Source organism: Neofelis nebulosa, chromosome 5 (assembly GCF_028018385.1).
Source record: "Neofelis nebulosa isolate mNeoNeb1 chromosome 5, mNeoNeb1.pri, whole genome shotgun sequence".
Taxonomy (NCBI): Eukaryota; Metazoa; Chordata; class Mammalia; order Carnivora; family Felidae; genus Neofelis; species Neofelis nebulosa.
The window spans coordinates 33119945-33136513 of NC_080786.1; the positions used below are offsets into that span (position 1 = coordinate 33119945).

Here is a 16569-nt window from a genome sequence, read left to right on the forward strand (position 1 = left end):
ACCCTCTGTTCCTCTGTCTCTCTGTTCCTCCCCAGCTTGTGCTCTTTCAAAAATAAATAAACATTTAAAAAAAAAAGGTTGAGTATTCTCTAAGATTACTCTACTATTTCCCTTTGTTTTGCTATTATTTTCATTTTATGATTTCTTATTTTTACAACTGTAATTTTTATCTTGAATAGGTCAGATAGCAATGTATCTAATTATTTTAAAAAGCATCTTTCTTTCAAAAATCAGCTTTTGTGTTTATTAGTATTTCTTTTTATTATTTCCAGACACATTAATTTTTTTTTTTATCTTAAACTGCTTCTTTTTTCCTTTGGTTTGTTATTCCTTTTTCTCATAATTTGAGTCAGATTCTTAATCTATTGATTTTTCATCCTTTTTATTAAAGTATACGATGTTGTCGGTTCTCCTTGGAGCCCTGTTTGACCCAATTACTGTAGATTCTGAAAAAAAAAATGTTTTCATTATCATTGTTTTCTAAAAATTCTCCCATTTGGATCTGTTATTTCTTTTTAAAAAATTTTTTTTCAATGTTTATTTACTTTTGAGAGAGACAGAGCATGAGTGGGGGAGAGGCAGACAAAGAGGGAGATACAGAATCTCCAGGCTCTAAGCTGTCGACACAGAGCCTGATGTAGGGATTAAACTCTCAAACCACGAGATAATGACCTGAGCCAAAGTTGGAGGCTCAACTGACTGAGCCACCCAGGTGTTTCTGTTATATCTTTTTTGACTTGAGAGTTGACAGAGTTTAAAATTTTTCAGATGGAAATAATTTTCTCTTTTCCAATTTAGAAAACAATTTCTAGTTTATTGCATAGTGGTCAGAGGATATTTTCTGTACATTTTCTACTTTTTAGACATTTTTGGGGTTTTCTTTGTGGCTGAAAATATATTCACATATAAGAGGATATTCCATGAATAGTTGAAAATAAGGTGTAGTTGACTTTCAAGGTGCGGAGTTTGATACAGACTGCTTATATCTGCTTTATTAATTATGTTAATTAGATATTTGGGGTTTTTTTCTTAATATGTCATAAATTGAGAAACTTGAATTAAAAATCTATCTTCTAGTATATTTCTGAATATTTATAACTACCTCTATATTAAATACATTTTATCTTCATTGGGAATTGAACCCATTGTGAACATGCCCTTTTACCATGTTTAATGCTTTGCATCCTGACTTCTATCTTGTCTGATAATGAGATCAAGTCTTGTATTCTTTGGTTGCATTTGCCTAGTATACCTTTACCTCTTCTTTTGTTTTTAACCTTGAATTGGTGTTTCAAGAGTGCTTCCTGACAGATCCTGGAGTTAGGTTTTGTTTTGTGATCTGATCTGAGGACTTTTAAAAAATAAGTGAGAGAAGTTCATTTACATTAATTAGTATGATAGATGATTTTGGTGTTTTTTTTGTCATATTATTTTGTTATGTTTATATGGATCAAATTTTTTTTTTTTTTAATTTTTTTTTTCAACGTTTTTTATTTATTTTTGGGACAGAGAGAGACAGAGCATGAACGGGGGAGGGGCAGAGAGAGAGGGAGACACAGAATCAGAAACAGGCTCCAGGCTCCGAGCCATCAGCCCAGAGCCTGACGCGGGGCTCGAACTCACGGACCACGAGATCGTGACCTGGCTGAAGTCCGACGCTTAACCGACTGCGCCACCCAGGCGCCCCATATATGGATCAAATTTTTGACTAAGTACTCTATTTGCTTTGCTGTGTATATGTGTGGTTAGTTCTTTTAATATATAGAAAAAATGTGGTTTTATCCTATAAAGTTATCTTTATAACCTTATATAATATCTTTATTTCCATAATTCAGTGCTTCTCCACCTAGTTCACATCATGGTATACCTAGAAGATGGTGTTGTGTGACACCTTTGGATTAATGGATGAGACACCTCTAAAGGACTCTTGTGTGGTGGGGATCTTCCTCTGCCTCCAGCTCTGCCGCTGAGATGGGGGGGGGGGGTCACTGTCTCAGCTCACCTGAGCATTTTCAGTGCACCTGTTAATAAGCTGTACTATTTCTTGATATCAGAAGGGTAAAATTAGCTCCTTCCCTCTTCCTTTCCCTCTTTTCCTCCCTGTTTAGTTTTCCTTGTGTTTACCTTTGTACTGCCATATGTGCTTATATTTCTATTATTGATTTGTCAGCTCTAAATAATATCCTTTGATTCTGTCATTACAGATTCAGAAATCAAGATTTTTACTTCTTACCTTGTGTGTGTGTGTGTGTGTGTGTGTGTGTGTGTGTGTGTGTGTGTTTTAAGCCAGCTGCAAAGGGAGTTGAAAAAATGGTGTGAAGTTGACTTGAATTGGTAAATGCCTTACTGGTCAATCAGGGTTTGGCCAGATGGTGGATTTTCAAACTTACCCATAAAGATATGTTAATAATCAATAAATAGAAAATTAAACAATAGTAAAAAAAGCCCCCAGAGAATCATAAGTAAGTGATCTTCTATTTGGAAGGCTTCCAGCCACAGTAGAAGCATTTCCAATAATTAAAAAGTGTGGTTTCTCCATTCAGTATAGCATTTATCTTTCTCCTTTCCCTCCTTTATATCTACTGCTTTCCCACTTTTGTCTTCCTTTTACTGTTGTGGTAACTTTTTCCCCCTCTAAATTTTCCATGCTGTATAATACCTGGGCAGGGGAAGGAGTTACTTTTCTCAAAACCATTCTTTGTTCATATTTCATCACAACATTTTTCTCATCTATTTCTCTCCTTTGAATTTAATATTTTCCCTTCAGTAGTTTTCATCTGTCCTTAATCTCTGCTTAAACGCCCTATCTTGGTTTCTTTCTCTGGTTTCTTTTTCACTCACTCTTCTCTCAAAATCTCACCATGCTCTTTCTAACCACACCAAATATCATCCAGATTTTCTGTTGAAGTTTCTCTCCCATGGATTACATTTACTAGGAATTGTCTTAGCCTACTTGGGCTGCTTTAATAAAATACCACAGGCTGGTAGCTTAAACAACAGAAATTTATTTTTCATTGTTCTTGAGTCTGGGAAGTCCAAGATCAAGGTGCTGTCCAATTTGGTTCCTAATAAGGGCTTTCTTCCTAGCTTGCAGATGGAGATCTCCTCACTGTGTCCTAACATGACAAAGGGAGAGAGCTCTAGTGTCCCTACCTCTTCTTATAAGGGCACTAGCTCTATTGGATTAGGGCCCACCCTTATACCTTCATTTAACCTTTGTCACCTCTTCACGGGCCCTGTCTCCAAGTGAAGTCACATTGAGGGTTAGGGCTTCAACATATGAATGGGGGGTTTCATAATCTGGTCCATAGCAGGACAGTATGTGTTTATTGATATATTATTTGCCAAGGATCTTCTATACCATTATACAGTTTTCCTTATTGTTACACAATAGTATGGGACTTTCTATGGGGCAATACAAATTATTTCTTTTTAAATTGTGGTAGAAAATACATAATATAAAATGCATAATCTTAATCATTTTTAAGTGTATGATTCAGTAGTATTGAGTATATACAATTTTTTTTTTACAAGCCAAGGATCTGTTTTTTCTTAACCAGCATTTAAAGTTCTATGTTGATAATATTTTTTTTTGAGCATTTACTTCTTGCTAGACATAGTATTGAGTGGTTTACATGGATTATTTCATTTAATACTCATAATAACTCTACAAGTTAGAAACTATTATTTCATCCTGTTTAACAAGTAGAGACCCAAGTCTCAGCTAAATAACTAGTTTAAGGTTGCATAGCTAGTAAATAGCAGAGCTGAGATTCAGTGTGTTTAAATTGAATCCAAATTGACTGTGGAACTAATCTCCTTAACCACTCTTCTGCACCATATTTTTATTCTGTTTTTAAGAATAAAATATGCTAATATGGATAAGATATTTACTATATGTTCCAGTGTTTATGTAAAATGGATCTGTTACAAATGCCTGATTTATGTTTCCAGTGATAGAGAAATCATCAAAGCAATTAATGTAAAACTGACATGAAAAGACATTTACTTAACTTCTCCAGAATTTGTTTTCCTAAGGTGAATGGGCATAGAATGAGATTTCTCAACTTTGGCACTATTGACATTTTGTTCTGGATAATTGTTTGGGGGAGGGGAGTTGTCCTGTGCATTGTAGGATGTTTACTAGTATCCTTGGGCTCTACTCCCAAGATGACAGCAGCACTACTCTCCTTAGTCCAAAACAAAACAAAACAAAACCTTCAGACATAGCCAGATGTCCCCTAGGGGGAAAATCTCCCACAGTCAAGAACCTCTAGGCTAGAATGCAAAATATTCCATTACAGTTGACCCTTGAATAACATGAGGGTTAGGGGCACTGATCTCCCATGTAGTCAAAAATCCACATAAAATTTTGACTCCCTCAAAACTTAATCAGTGACAGCCTACTGTTGACTGGAAGCCTTACCAATAACATGAACAGTTGATTAACACATATTTCGTATATATATTACATACTGTATTCTTAAAATAAGCTAGAGAAAAGAAAATGTTAAGAAAATCATGAGAAAATACATACACAGTACTGTACTGTATTTACTGCAAATAAGCCACATATAAGTGGATCCACAAGTTCAAAACCATGTTGTTTAAGGGTCAACTGTATTTAGACTCTAAACCAAATAGTCATCTGGATGTTTTATGTATTTTAAAAAAATCTATATTGAATGCATGCTGTGTTCCAAGTACCGTTTTCTTTTTTTTTTTTTTTAAATTTTTTTTTAACGTTTATTTATTTTTGAGAGAGAGACAGAGCATGAACGGGGGAGGGCCAGAGAGAGGGAGACACAGAATCTGAAACAGGCTCCAGGCTCTGAGCTGTCAGCACAGAGCCCGACGTGGGGCTCGAACTCATGGACTGCGAGATCATGACCTGAGCTGAAGTCGGACGCTTAACCAATTGAGCCACCCAGGCGCCCCCAAGTACCGTTTTCTAAGAGCTTTACAGATATTAACTAATTTAATCCCCCCAAATTATAAGGTATACCTATTAGGTATACAAATTATAATCCCTCAACCCTATAAGGTAGATACCATGTAGTAGATACATTATGTTAGAGGAAATACAAACCCTGCCAGTCTGATGGGAAAGCCCCCATTCCGATCCACAATGCTTAAGTTCTTATTTGGCTGTGCAGTGACTTCCATTTTCCATTCTTGATAAAGTTTTCAATATTATATGACTAATTGAGAAAAGTAATAAAAAATACGAAATACTTTTTTTTCCCTCATAGGAAGAGAATGTGTACTAGATTTAATAGAAAAGGATATAATGCAGTGAGTGATTACTTTGGCTGTCTTGGCCTCTGAATGTTCCTTTTTGGCCATTGTCCAAGAACTGCTCATGGTTCTAGGTTGTTCATCCTCCCAGAACAATGAATAGAAGGAAGTAGTGTTCAGGTTTCTGTTGGTAGAGTACTTATATATGTCCATTCCCAGTTGGGGCTTCAAGATAATTTTCCCCCAGATGCAATTTTATAGTTTGTGCAACAGGGAAATTGTCAATAAAATCTTTGCCTCTCATCACCTGTTAGATTATTAAAGCAAGCAATATAGACACTTCTTCATTTGATAGAAAGTGGCAAGGAAGTGAAGCATTTGACAATCTACATTAAACTTAATATTTCTCACAATAAAAGTTTTTTTTTAAGTTTATTTGAGATAGAGAATGTGTGTGTGCACATGCGTGAGTGAGCAGGGGAGGGGCAGAGAGGAAGAGAGAGAATCCAAAGCAGGCTTTGCACTATCGGCACAGAGCCCAGTGTGGGGCTCGAACCCATGAACCATGAGATCATGACCTGAGCTGAAATCAAGACTTGGACACTTAACCAACTGAGCCACCCAGGCGCCCATATGATGAAAATTTTTTTAAAATTACAAATGTAGAGGGAATAGAATAATGAACCTGATGTACTCACCATTCATATTTAATACATAGTGTCATCTATACTTCTGCTCCCAGATTTTTTTGAAACAAATCCCATATTATTTTACTTGTGCTGTTTCATTATGTCTCTCTAAAAAGATAAAAAGCCATTTTGAATACAGCTATACAAAACCATGATCTCATCTAAACATGTAAAAAGAATTTGATATCAGATGTGTAGGCAGTGATTATATTTTTTAATTGTCATATAATTCTTTTTATAGTGTTTAACTTGAATCTAAATAAGGTTCATGAATTGCTATTGGTTTGTTTTTAAATTTTCTTTCTCAGGATTTTTATTTAAAAAAATTTTTAATGTTTATATTTGGGGGGGGGCATGAGTGGGGGAGGGGCAGAGAGAGAGGGATACACAGAATCTGAAGCAGGCTCCAGGCTCTTGAACTGTCAGCACAGAGCCCGATGCGGGGCTTGAACCCATGAACCACGAGATCCTGACCTGAGCCGAAGTCAGGTGCTGAACTGACTAAGCCATGCAGGTGCCCTGATGATTTTATTTTTTTGAGGTAAAATTTACCTTCTAAGTCTTTCAATCTATAGATTCCCCATATTCTTGTTTTTTTCTTTTTAGAAATATGTTGTTTATGTTATAATATAATGGGTTTATTATTATTTTAATGCTTTAATAAGTATTTAAAAAATTTCTGAGTTTTTATTTCCAACATGGTAAATACCAATAGATGTAAACCTGCACAAACAAAAGCTCTTTGAGGTCCCCAGCAATCTTTTTTTTTGTTTGTTTTTTTTGAAGACCACTTCAGTCATAAACTCACTACCAAGGGTTTAGATTAACTAATGCACTCATGGAATGTCACACTATAAAGAAGTACTATTTTAAAATTAGTTAAAACAATATAACAGATGATTCCTAAGGTTCCACCTAAACCTAAGATTTAACCATTCTACACGAGAGGTCCTAATAAATGTACTATTTTTCAGCACAACTTCTCATCCTTAAGTCTCCTTTTTTCTTGAAACCCTTTGAATCCCCCTGGCCAGTTCCATCCGACCTATGTAAAATGGCATCTGTTTTGATTTACCCACATTGATCTACCTTATTTCCCAAACTTCAGTGATTTGAGTAGTACCATCACACTTTTTTTTCCCCAAATGCCTAACACCTCTACTACTATTTTTCTTTGAATTGGCACACTTTTGGGGCACCTGGGTGGCTCAGTCGGTTGAGCTTCTGACTTTGGCTCAGGTCATGATCTCACCCACCGCTCATGAGTTTGAGCTCCACCTTGGACTCTGTGCTGACAGCTCAGCACAACCTGGAGCCTGCTTCAGATTCTGTGTCTTCCTGTCTCTCTGTCCTGCCCCCACTCATGCTCTGTCTTTCTCTTTCTCAAAAAGTAAACATTAAAAAAAATTTTTTTTAAATGGCACACTTTTGAATTTAAATACCCTCTTTAGCTTTATCACACAGAGTATTATCCATGAAAGGTGCTAGCTGTGCATTTTTTCACATAGTAAAATAAATGCATAACTAAATATCTTAAGTAAAAAGGGCATTTATGAAAATTTAAAGTACAAAGTAATCATCCTTGTACTGCCAAAAATCTACTCTTTTACCTCCAGTGGTCTGCACATAGCACTGTGGTAACCTTTCTGTGCTGTACCCGTGTGGTTCCTTGCCCATCGTCCCCACCAGGGAGGACGGGGACTGGCTTTCTTCTCTGTATCACCATGTTAGGAAGCCTGGTGCCAGGTGCATAATATGCTTTCAATAAATGTTTGATGAATGAATGTCTCTCTTACTATCACCATAGTGAAATACCATTAGCAAATAGAAATCTTTGCTATTTTCTCTTTGATTCCCAACCTCAGATAACTTCATCACTCAAACATGGAATCAAAACATAAAGAAGTAGCTAAACATGTGGAAGTGAAGTAGGGCCTGTTTTTCTACCACCTAAAACTTAGTTGTTGTTTTTATGATAGGACAGGATATATTTTTCCGTTGAAGAAAGGGGTCCTTTATCCCACAGTTTCCCGTCCTCAGATCTCTGATTTTCCTGCAAACTAGTGTTTAAATCTAGAGGCTTGTTCAAATTCAGGCTCCTTAAAAAAAAAGGTTATTTTTAGAAAGATTACTTTATAAGGTTGTGGTATGTTCTTTGATCAGGAGGCACATAATTTCTGGTTAGTGGTTTAGATGACTATTATTTCAGATCCATCGATTCATGAGAGGTTGCAAAACTTGATAGGTTAATTCTGTCATTTCCTCCTTGTTCTTTAGCTGGAATGTCTATAAAAAGACACTTCCCACTATCGACCATTGTGTTACCCAGAGGTACAGGTTATGCAGAAAACTTGCTTAAATGTTTTCTTTTTTCTTTCTTCTTTTTTTTTTCTTCAAAATAATCAGTTGACTCCTTAGCATCCTCCAAGGAGTTTGAGTTGTATAGTTTTGTTGTGTTTGGTTTTAGTTTTATTATGAATAACAATCACATGTGAATAAACATATTTGATACATTTAACCTATTGGAGTTATTATCTACATGCTCAACTTGTCCCAATTTTGGCTAGTGGGAGTCTTTTTGGTTTGGCTCCTGAGATTCTTTGGCATAATCCTGATAAATTGAGATAGTTTCCTTGCTGACTGGTTGACAAAATACTTGAACTCATCTTGGACATATTCTGCCCCAGACCTAGAGTCAACAATTTCTTGAAGGAGACTTGGTTCCTTCAAGTGGGAAATGACCTTTAGAAACCATAATCTGAGTGCTAGTGGTGTTCATTGCTACTCATCATTATTCTGAGGCCCTTTCAATGCTAGAGTTACTTTTAAAGATGGAATATACTCTAAGTTCATATGCATCTTTCTTATTCAAATTTGGAACTTTTAAGCCTACAGAGTTTTTATTTCATCTTACATTTGTGTTTTCTTTAAACAATACTGAAAGCCTTAATTTGTTTTGTTTTTTTTTAGTCTTTTTTTTTTTAAAGTTTATTCATTTTGAGAGAGAAAGAAAGAACATGAGCAGGGGAGGGGCAGAGAGAGGGAGAGAGAGAATCCCATGCAGAGCCCTACATGGGGCTCAATCTCATGAACCATGAGATAATGGCCTGAGCCAAGATCAAGAGTCAGATACTTAACTGACTGAGTCATCCAGTCGCCCTTGAAAGCCTTACTTTTTAACCATAGTGGAATAAGTACTCATTTTATTTATCTTATAATACTATATAACTGTCTCATATTAACAATATTGAGTCTTCCCCATCTTGTAAGATGGTGGGTGAAAAAGCTGAGAACCAGATACTAAGGAGAAGAACCTGAAGCCAAGAAGGCTGATGCTGGTGGCAGAGTTAAGAAGGGTAACCTTAAGGCTAAAATGCCAAAGAAGGGGAAGCCCCAATGCAGCCGAAACCCTGTCCTAGTTAGAGGAAGTGGCAGATATTCCCAATTGACTATTCCAGAAGGGCAGTGTACCAGAGGAAGTATTCAGCAGCTAAATCTAGGGTTGAATACAAAAAGTAGGAGAAGGTTCTTGCTACTATCACAAAACCAGATGGTGGTGACAAGAATGCTGGTACCTGACTGGTTAAACTTTGTAAAATGCCTAGGTATTATCCTACTGAAAATGTGCCTCGAAAGCTGTTGAGCCATGGCAAAAAACCTTTCAATCAGCATGTGAGAAAACTGTGAGCTACCATCACTCCTGGGACCATTTTGGTCATCCTCACTGGGCACCACAGAAATAAGAGGGTAGTTTTCCTGAAACAGCTGAGCAGTGGCTTGCCACTTGTGACTGCATCTCTGGCCCTCAATCAAGTTCTTTGCATAGAACACACCAGAAACTTGTGATTGCCACCTCCACCAAAACTGTTATAAGCAACATGAAAATCCCAAGACATCTCATTGATGCTTACTTCAAGAAGAAGAAGCTATATGAACCCAGCCACCAGGAAGGTGAAGTCTTTGACATGGAGAAAGAGAAATATGAGATAATAGAGCAGAGCAAGATTGACCAGAAAGCTGTGGACTTGTAAATGCTACCAAAAATCAAAGCTGTTCCTCAGCTTCAGGGCTACCTTCACTCTGTTTTCTCTCACAGGTGGAGTTCATCCACACAAATGGGAGTGTTCTAAATTTCTTACAAAGGACCTAATTAAATAACTGATCCATTTCAAAATAAAAATAAAACAATATTGACATTATTACTAGCAACATGTTTACTAAAGACCATATATGTTTCCCTCATTTTTGTTGTTAGGTTTTATCCCTTTAGGGATATATAGTCAAATTACTATATTGTAAAGTGATATGGAATAACTCCTTTAAGTTGTTATGTTGAAAAGTTATTCTTGGGGATTGCTTTATTTAATTTTGTCTTATAATTATGTAAAATATTTACATGGTTCTAAGATTAAATCTACAAAACAGGTCATATTCAAAGGAGTCCAGGGTCTATCCTTATCCTCTAACCAATGCTCTTCCCTCTTCTATAGGTAACAATTTTTTAAATGATTTATGATTTTTTAATATCAGCAAATACATATTTATATCCCTCTTCTTAAATAAACAGAAGTAACTGTAAATACTTCTCATCTTGCTTTTTTTTTTTACTTAATAATATATCTTGAAGATTTCTTCATAATAGTATATTAAGATATTCCCTATTCCCTTTTTGACCGCATAGTACCCCATAGTTAATTCAACCAGTTTCTATTGATAGGCATTTGGGTTGTTTCTGGTCTTTTCTCTTCCAAATAATATTTCAGTTAAGAACCTTATACATACATATTTTTATTATTTTTGCCAGGGTGGCTTTGAGCATATATCTTTTGTTTTTGTCATTACATCTTTATTTAGGAATATTCTTTAGTGATTCTTGTAGCAAGAAACTAGGAATGGTAAATTGTCTCATTTTATTTGTTTGAAAATATATTTTTTGCCTTTATGTAATAGTGTTGCTGGGCAAAGAATTTTAAGTTACTAGTTACTTACTTTTAGCACACTGAAGATAGTACTCGATTGGCCTCTATTGTTGCTAATGAGCAGTTGCTATTAAGACATAGAACTATTTCTTTATACATAATTTAACTTTCCTTTTTGGTTGCTTTAAGATACTCTTTTAGTTCCAGATTATCTACAGTTTCACTAAGATGTGCTTGGCATGGATATATTTTAATTTACCGTGTTTGGTTTTCATTTTGGTACTTGAAAAGTTTATTTATTGGCGGAAGGGGCGAAGAGGGGGGAAGAGAGAGAGAATCCCAAGCAGACTCCATGCTGACAACTGGCTCAGGGCTCGAAGTCACTAAAGGTGAGATTATGACCTAAGCTGAAATCAAGAGTCAGATGCTTAACTGACTGAGCGACCTAAGCATCCCTTCATTTTGGTACCCAAATCAGAAGAGTCTTCTCTTTAATTAATTCTGCAAAAAGTTCTTAGCCATTTTCTTTTCTATTATCTTCCTTCGACTCCAACTCCTTTACCCCACCACCTTTTCCTTCTCATGCTCTTATCAATTGTACTTCCTCAGTCTATTTTCCATGTCTCTTAATTTCTCTTTCATATATATTTATTTCTTATAGTCTCTCATTTTAGCAGTTTTAGTAATTTACTTAAATATGTATTCCTGTTGACATTTTAAAAAAGTTGCATGCATGTTTTTACTAAGTTGTTTTATAGTGCAAAGTAATTGTGTGTGTAACAGGGTGTTCACTGGGATTTGTGCTTCCTCTGAAATGGCCACTAAAGGGTAAAAAACTGAGGGAAAGGAGACATCAAGTACCTCACATTCTAGAGAACCTCCTAGTAACTGGGGCTTATCAAGGATAGCCTCACTGGATCTTTTATCTACACAAATACCCAGGAGCTTAACTATATAATCAGAACATGAAGGAGAAGAAGAAATCATGGGAACCATGATAAACCATCATTGTGCTGGAGCGGTCTCCTCTGCCCCCAAAACCCAAGTGATAGGGGGAAGCACCAAACATCTCATTGGCATCTCATTCCCCAGTTGGGTAGCAGACTTGGTGGTGTGCCTATGTGTCTATGTGAACAGCAGGTGAGGAAACCTGAGAAAGATGGGAGGGTGGAACAGCATGGGGACTCCAGAAAGGAGCCAGTAGCCCTCTCTGCTATTTGGTGGGTGAGATTCACTTGGATCAAGTAGACATTGTGGAGAGTAGTCTTGATTAAATATTTTGCCAGTTGGCACCTGAGAGGGAAGGTCACTGGTTGAGGAGATTATAGTGGCAAGAGACTGTGGGATAGACCTCCCAGGACAGAAGCTGAGTGTGGAAACATGATGAGTCACCACCAGCTGCTCTCCTACAGAGGGTAAGGGGCCCCAGAGAGTGTTCTGGAGAACTTACACCTATGCTTTGCATTTCTGTTCCTCTCCAGAATCTTTAGTTTCTTTCTTTGATGAGTAGTTTTACTATTACTGCATTAGGGTAAGTAGACTCATTTTCTTGTTTGTTTTTTTATTTGGGTGAATACATTTATTGCTGTTTGCTGGTCTTTACTATTAAAAAAATTTTTTTTTCAATGTTTTATTTGTTTTTGAGAGACAGAGTATGAGTGGGGGAGGGACAGAGAGAGAAGGAGACAGAATCTATGAAGCAGGCTCCAGGCTCTGAGCTGTCAGCACAGAGCCCGATGTGGGGCTCGAACCCATGAACCATGAGATCATGACCTGAGCCGAAGTCAGATGCTTAACGGACTGAGCCACCCATGCACCCCTGGTCTTTACTATTTTTTATTCATTTTGTTTGCCCTGTTAATCTCAGCACTGACCTTTTAGCCTCATTAGGCTGTATGTCATTTGACATACAGCTTCTTGGTGTTTGATGTGATACTTTATACTAAAAGTGAATCTGCTTTAGTCCATCCAGCATTTGTTGCCAACTTCCTTCTCTGTATCCAGATACCCCGTCACCACCCTCTTTCTGCACTGACTGAATCTTCCTTTGCAGCTGCGGCCACTATCCTGATGCTCCTCATGACCAGCCCTCACATGTGCTTTGTGCTTCAATGAAGGGGACACTTGTGCAATCAGGTAGGAAGAGATCGATTTTTCCAGAGTGATCTATACCCTCTGATAATTGAGCTATCATCAGTGACACCGCTGAGCACGCAAAAGAAAGTGGCACCTCTAGTTACAGGGAGAGCTGAGTCCTTGGGAGCATCTGAAAATGGTGACAGGACCATCTGGATATCACAATAAAATTCTAGCATCATCAGGAGTCCCTGGGCAGTATATGTGAATTTAAGAGAAAGAAACATTGTATATTCAAGGAAAATTCTGGAATGAGAACTGAGTTTTAAAAGAGGTCATAAGCAAAGGTATAGAGTTACCCTTGAACCTTGATATTACCTTGATATTACCCCCATATTCTTTGTGCCTCTTTCTATAAACAGAGATTAAGAAAGATGATGTGTTCTCCTCTGCTATGGTTTTATTACATCCCCAAGTATAGATACACATCCAAAATGTTGCAATACCATGCCAAATGACAAGTGGCTAGGACTGTCAGACTTGATGAACAGAGAGGCTTGGGTTTGAATCTTGATGTTGCTGTTTATTTGTTGCATGACCTTGGGCAAGTCACCCACCCTTTTTGAGTCTGTTTGCTCATAATACCTATTTTACAGAGTTGTGGTGAGGTTAGATGTGAAATTGATGTAGAAACACTTGGCACCTGGCCCATAACTCACAAGGTTGGCTTCTTTTTGGACAATGAGAACAAAACCCACATTGGAATCAGCTGGGACTTATATTTCTCTTCTCTTTGTTGTTTGATTTTCACTGATTATAAAGCAAGTCATACAGATTAATTAGTGGGACAAGAGTGTGATTGTTGAACTTAGAAATATCAAGAAGAGAAATTTAAACAGAAATTGTAAGAAGGAAATCTGTCTTCTGTGAAGACAGTGAATAATGGGAGTCTGGATGGACCCTTTAGTATTTTAATAGGGTTTCTGGGTCATGGGCCCTCTATTGTCTTACCTTCGGTTGACTCCATTTGATGACAGCACTAAGAATTGATGATTTCTTTATCCACAGAAGACAACTGAAGACAGAGGAGGAAGGAGTAAATCTCTAGAGTTCCTAAGGTTGGGGACCATCTGCTCAGGGATCATCTTCATGTGTATGAGGCCAAATCATAGGCACATGAAACATAGAGTTTCCTCCTTCCTTGCCAGTAAAACCCACTAGCTCAGAACCTTGGGAATCGGTCTTGCCCTTGCTTCCTGCAGTCAGAGCCTGAATGTGGTTTGGAATGTAAATGTTAGAATTGAGAGCATGTCTTTGGAGTAGGACAGACCTGGTATATGGTCAGTGCCCTGTAAATTGTGTGTATTATTATTTTTACTCCCGATTCAGCTTGTGTACTTCAGTCACATTGATCCTTAATCTTCCTTTGAATGTTTCTGTGTAGAGGATTCTTTAAGTGATTAGTTTTGGATTCTTAGCTTTTATATTCTGCACTTTGAATTCTGTCCATGTAGCCAAATGACTCATGCTAATTGCAGTGCTCTCAATATAGAAGACATTTCTTAGATACAGGGTCTATTCCAGAGCATTCAAGGAAGACTGACAGGTCATTTTGGGATGGGCTCCATTCTACTTTCCAAATTCAGTTTTTCTTCTCAAACTCTTCCAGAACCTGTGAATTTAAAGACCGTCATTTTAGTATCAGGGTTTTAGGCAACAACGCCAGTCACTCCCACCCTCATATATTACCCTCTTTGGCCAGGAAATCGATAGAAGTGGTCAAGGGACACTGATGCTTTGTTTTGAAAATGTACATATTAATGCTTATCTTCTCTTCTCATCTTGTGATCAGAATTTTGCCACCATATAGATAAAGACGCAATTAGGATTTTTGCCAGCTTTTGTGTTGTTTCATTTTAGTATCCTTCTTGGCCTCAGAACCTCCACCCCCCCTCACTGTTGATGCTCTTCCATAACATTTACTCTTAGTGGATACCTTCCTTTTCTGGCCATATCTCAGGTCATCCTTCTTTAGGAAAGAGATGTCATTACAAACCTAGTAATTTTAAAGAGGAAGATAACAGTATTAGGTGAGACTTACGGAACGTTCACCATGTATCAGACACTACTGTAACCACTTTGTATATATGAACACATTTAATACAACTCCATGAAATAAATGCTATTGTTCTTTCCCTTTTATAGTTGGGGAAACTGCTACAAGAGAGGATCAGTACCTTGTATAGCTGGAGCAAGTAGACAACAGTTAGCTTGGCCACAGGTCTTCTTGGGCTGTGGAGAATTTCCTCTGTAGGACCTCTAGGTTCAGACACTGACATCCAGGATCCTGGCTTAGGCAATCCCAAATAAGGTGCTCTTGTCATATCAGCAGGAGCATAAACATAAAAACATTTCCTACAAAATTTATAAAATGCTGGAATACTGTGTCATTTCTGCAAATCTCCTTTAAAAGCACGTCTGCCAGACAACCTATATGACATTACCTTTGTACTCTGAAAAAGATATTATGAAGTAATAAAAAAAATACTAAAATAAGGTCACTTCCCTCCTCTTAGAAGGTATTTTTAGAGCTTGTTTTCCAGACAAAGGAAGTTGAACTGAAGAAGTCACTTTCGTTTGAAAATCAGGTGAAAGTCAACAACATTGCTACTTATGAAATTAAAAAGCAACACATTCCCAGGAGAGTATCTTTACATGCAAACTAATTTCTAAGGTCAAAAAAAAAAATAGACGTAATTCAGTCCAACAACAGGTAATTTTGAAAAGAGCCTGTTTAGGAACTACCCACTAAGTAGGAGTTAGCAGGTTACAATTATTTTTTGGTTTATTCTAAAATTCACTTGCATAGGCATAGCCTATGGGGGTGGGTGGGAAGGGGACCCTGATTTGAAACATGTAGCTGCCAACCAAACAATGAAATGAAGAGAACAATAAACAAAGGAAACCTTTCCAAAGGCTCTCTTCATTTACATTCTGAGATTACTAGCCTCATCTCTCTGCTGAAATAGCCTTACGTTACTGGCCGTCCAAAAGCATAATCAGGTACTAGCGGGAGCTTTTGCTCCAGCAAACTGCATGAAGTATATTTGAATGCTGCCAAGACTATAGGTGCCTGTTTCAAGTTGTCATAGTATATGCCATAAGGTGTCATAAATAAGGGGGGTATATTTATAAATCTGACATTAAAAATGTGTTCCTAAAATATCTTGTGTGTTCCCTGGCCATGTCAGCATAGAAATAATGTTTAGTATTTGTTTATTTTACTGGACCACCCCATGAACCTGGGGGAAACATGTTAGAAAAAAAATTATAGCTACGCCAACTATTCTGGGAGATACACGAGCCCTCCATGTTTATCAGGTTGAGGGCACTGTATTTTGATGTCAATAAGCAATTTTTCCAGCCCGGTCTCCTGCCCGACCCTTTTAATCCATCAATATATTATTAGAGATAAAGTTGGTGGATGCCTGCTGCAGTTAGAAGATAAATGACATCTCTGAAGTCAGGCATTAAAGACTAGATTAAGGCCTTGTGACACCGTTTTCAGTGCTCATCTGTGCACTTCTGTTCAACCTATCACACTGAGTGACAAGAAAGAAAAATAATGAACTGGGCCAGGGGAAGAA

At 37.3% G+C, this 16569-nt stretch overlaps 1 pseudogene; it reads left to right on the forward strand.

The window, feature by feature from the left end:
- The first annotated feature begins 9197 nt into the window (after positions 1-9197).
- On the forward strand, positions 9198-10085 carry LOC131513090 (large ribosomal subunit protein eL6-like; annotated as a pseudogene).
- The last annotated feature ends 6484 nt before the right edge of the window (positions 10086-16569 follow it).